Here is a 4656-nt window from a genome sequence, read left to right on the forward strand (position 1 = left end):
CCCAGAGGGGGGCTCACGCCTCTAAACTTGGAGCTGGTGCCCCCCCCCCACCCAGTACCCGGGCACAGCTCAGAAGGCCGAGTCGTGGCCACACCTGCGAGTTGTGCCCGGATCAGCCACTAAGTTGGCTGCGCCATCAGTGGGACGTTGCGCGGGTCTCGGCCATGCCCTGGTGTGGCCACGCGGGCCGGCTGCAGGCGGAGATCTGTACAGACCCACGTGAGCGCCCCCCTCTCGCTGCCCGCGCCCCTGACACCGCAGCATTGAAGGCGGACCGGAGGTCCTGAGGTCTCCGCGTGTGACAGTACTCAGCATAGCGGGTAGATGGCACAATTTTCTAACATTTAGAGAGAAGAACCCACGCTGGGCTCAATAAGTCCATTTAAAAGCCCTTTATTTAAAAGGAACAAAGATAACTGACAAGCAAAGTAGAGAGACATCTCAATGAAATTTCCAAAAAAGAAAGAGAAATCCAAGGCCAAAGCAAAGGCTTGGGCTTGATGGAGCAGGCCAGCACTTTCCTCCTCCTCGAAAGGAGAGAGAGAGAAAAAAGACCAAAAAGAAAGAAAGAAAGAGGGGGTGGCCACGGGACTGGAGATGTCAGTGACCACAGTCTGAAGCCAGAGTCTGAAAAATCCACATGCTACAGGAGGACTTGGCAAGCCCGGGAAGGCTCAGCTGGGGCAAGTGAGGCAGCCGAGTATGGAGGAGAGATAGTTGGAGGGTTTGCCACGTTCTTGGAGGCTCCTCCTCCGCCATGCACAGCAGCCTCTCTGCTTGGCCTGGATGCCCTCAGTCCCTCGGGGCGGAAGGCCTGGAGCCTCTGCCCATGAGTCACATGGTTCAAGGGTGTGCCACCAACACGATCAGAGGTTAGACCCAGCTAGACCTCAGACTAGGGCCAAGCTGGCCATTCAAAACCTGCTCTCTGACTTCCGAACCAAGAGGCGTGCAGGGGCGCCCACTGATGTCTCTGGGCACAGCCTAAACAGCCCACACTTCGCCAGAGCTCTGTCACCTCCATGCTTGACTCCCCAGCTCCAAATCTACAAGCCAGAACCCCCAGCCCCTTCAACAGATGCGTCCAGCAGGCCAAGAGGAGACAGAGTGAGGGGGGCAAGAGGTCAAGAGAGGGGCGAGGCCGCCCTTCGGGCTCCTCCAGACCGGGCGGCGGGAAGGGGTGCGGCGGCCCGCGCCAGCGGAGGTCAGATGATTGTATTTGGGTGGGTGCTCGCCGACATATTTGCTGAGTAAACCTCCCTCGCTGTGCTGAAGGCAGGCGAATCCCCGTTGATAAATCCATCATTATAGTTCGGATTCAGGGAGGCAGCCGAGCCACTAAATTCATCTTACATTTGTAGCGCTTTAATAGACATTTATTAAATGCTTTTAGAGAGAGGCATGGGGCGCGTGATTACATCCTAGTTATAGACAGAACATAAAGACCCGCGTTAACACCCATTTGCAGGCAGGAAGGAAGAGGCGGGGAGGAGGTGGTAGGGCAGCGGGAAGAGGGGAGGAGAGATGGGCCGGGTGGGGGCCAGATCTAGCTGGGCGTTATGAGCCAGGCTTGGAGAGGGCGAGATTGCGGGTAGTCTCAGGCTGCGGAGCGAGAAGTGCGGCTCCTTGAGCTGTGCTGAGGTTTCTTCTTCCCTGCCTCATACCATACCTGTACCCACAAGGGGGTAAGGGTGGAAGGGGAAGGGTGCTATTATTTCTGCCATAGACCACCTGATGGCAAGACTACCTTCACCCACACTTTTCTGCCCCTAACCGCATCTTCTACTCCATTGCTTCATCCCGCGCCTCTGCTTCTACAACTCTGGAGCTGCCTGCCTCTCTTTGGAAGACAGGGGACAATTGTTTCAAGATCCCTCTAAAGCATCTCTCCATTGCCTCATACCTCCCAACTACAGTTTCACTGGGGGCAAAGCGGACGCCTGGCTGGGGCAGAAAGATCCACTCACTCCCAGGGCTTCCTGGCCTGGATGGAACCTCCACCTTTGTGTCTCGGCCCAGCTCGCGCTTGGAGACCCAACACTAGGCTTACCCTGCTTCCCTAGAACTCATCCTTAGCGAAATGGGCTGCAGGACTGCCTGAGCCTCCAATGAGGCCAGCATCTCCCCAGTGTCCTAGGGCCTCGTCTATAGGCCCAGTCCCCAATTTTGTCTGCTCAGTGCATGCTCTCGCTCCAGCCTCTCTCCCGCGGGACGCAGCCACCAGCCGGGCCCAAGAGCTGTGATCAGGACTCTTGGCCCTGCCTTGTCCCTTGGTAAGGAACACTTCCGCTATCTCAAAGTTGCCATAAGAAAATAAATACAAGTGACATTGTGCTGGGCCAAAGCTCATTAGTTCGTTGTCCAGGCCTAATAAAGGAACAGAAGCGCAAATTACAGAGTTCAGCTTCAACACACGCTCTGTCACCCGAGATCAGCATACCGAGAGCCTGATTCCCATCGCTCTGAACTTGCTGCGCAGTTGGCCCCCCACTCGCCTCCTCGCGAGCAGGAGGTTGGGTGGAAAAATATAGTTCCAATGGGGTAATGATCAAGCTTTTCCTCTTGGAAACCTGCACCACCTCATTTCCCATCAGTAATCCCAATAAAATTAACGTCGAGGTTGCAATTGAAAAGAGGAGGGCCCAAGACACTCCTGAAATAACACTCTCCCCCAGCAAAAGGTAAAAAGCAAAACGGCCCTTTGTTCAGCTAATTAACGAAGGTCCAACTCCAAAAGCAGATGTGTTTGCTTAGCTAATCACAAGCATGTTTCTTTCAAGGAACGTCATTCCAAGGGGGCTGCTTGGGGGTGGGTGGGAAAGAACTGACACCAACTCCCAAGGCCCTCTCTGCCTCAGGGGTCCCTCACTGTAACCACAGATGTAGAGGCTAGATCCAAGCAGCTCCTCTCTCACACCTTTGCCCTCGCCGGGTCCTACCGGAGCCCCAATAGGTACCTCGACACTCGCCTGAACGCCAGGCCTGCAAGTCGCAATGAAAATAAATAAATAAAAGTTTTAATGACACAGATGCCATATTAAATGAGGCAGTTTTACAATTCCCTTTGAATAGGATGGTAACTTATTACAACAGTGTTATCAGAAAGACGATAAGATTTATAACTCCAAGAGTCAGCTTTGCGCCTTAATGACAATGGATGTTAAGGGGAGGAAATCTGTTTCCTATTAGAAGGAATGAGGGTCCCTTCCCCATTTTCGAGCTTTTACAGATGCGTTCAGGCCGGCAGATACCAAGTCCCTTTGTGCCTCCTTATAAAAAAGCTGCTCCCTCTCCCCCTCCCCAGCTGTGGAACCGACTTACTTACACAGTTTGCTAACACTTCAAGCTAAAAGCCTGAGAAAAGAGAGAAGACAGGGAGAGAGAAAGGAAGAGATAGAGATAGAAATGGAAATGGAGGTGCAGGTAGGGTGGGGGTGTGGGAGGATTCTCAACCCTTTAGTACATGCAAAACTATTTCCCTGTTTTTCTCTGCCATACAAAAGATGGCTTTCCCCTAAACCAACACTGGAAGCAAACTTTAAAAAACTGGGGTCCTATTACAAACCAACGCCCAGCACTAACTGCTTTAAAATTACTGCATAATTAGATTTAGTTGAATTTCACCATTAATTAGGCAGCCGCACTGCAGGGAGCCTTTGAAATCTGAGAAAATGGGAAAAATCATCTGAAGCACGTTTTTTAAACCCAACTTCAATAAATCTTACGGAGGCCTGGAATTCACAGAGTACCTCGCTCCCCTCCCGGGCCCCGGCGAAGCTAGATTGTCCATGCTGGGGCTGGGACTAGAAGTGGAAACAAGGGGTATTGCCTGGTCCTCCACGAGCCAGTCAGGCCGGATGCCTGTCCTGCAGAGGCCCTTGCAAAACCCTCTCTGGGAGGCCAGGGCCACCCTCGCCCTCTCAAAGTCATTAGAGAAAGGGTGTTCTCCGCTGCAAGAGGCTCCTGCCACGGGGATCCACAGTCTGGGGCCAGCGACCACCCGCTTGGATCCGCCCAGTCCCTTGGCCTAGAGCTCTGACAAGCAGCAGGTCCTGCTCAGCTCCTGAAAGTGTCACAGCCAGGCGACCCCCAAGCCCCAAACCCACCGCGCCACTCCAAGCCGTCCCAGCCTCAACGCGCGCTACAACTGACCAAGGCCGGCCCATTCTCGCTTCTCCCCCTGCCCTGGACTTTCCGAGTAAGATCTTGCGTGACTACAGACTTTAATTTTTAAATGTGGTTCTTGGAAGAAAAGGAGACAGGAGTTCAAGTCTCTTGAATATTGGGTGGGGGGAGGGAAGAAGGGTGCTTCTTACGCTACCAATATTGCCCCCACCAACTGTGGGGTTTAATCACAGAAGCGAGGAAGACACTCACTTGCCAGGCAAGAGTTTAAGAGGTTTGCTGTCTGCAGACCGAGTGGCCAGCAGCCCCCGCCGCCCCCCTTCAGGAGCCAATGTGTTTCCGATTACCGGCCGGGCCGGGCCTGGCGGCCGCTCGCCAACACTACAGACGCCATGTTGGCTGCGCGCTCAGGACCGAGCCGGGAGCGGCCCGAGGCCGGTTCACACGCTCCGCACCCCCTCGCTGGCCCCCGCCGGAGCCCGGACCGGGAGCGCAGCGGGCGTAGTGGCTTCGGGGCGCCGGGCGCAGCGC

This window comes from Elephantulus edwardii, unplaced genomic scaffold, assembly GCF_000299155.1.
Source record: "Elephantulus edwardii isolate Elephantulus edwardi_28Jun2011 unplaced genomic scaffold, EleEdw1.0 scaffold00204, whole genome shotgun sequence".
Classification (NCBI taxonomy): domain Eukaryota; kingdom Metazoa; phylum Chordata; class Mammalia; order Macroscelidea; family Macroscelididae; genus Elephantulus; species Elephantulus edwardii.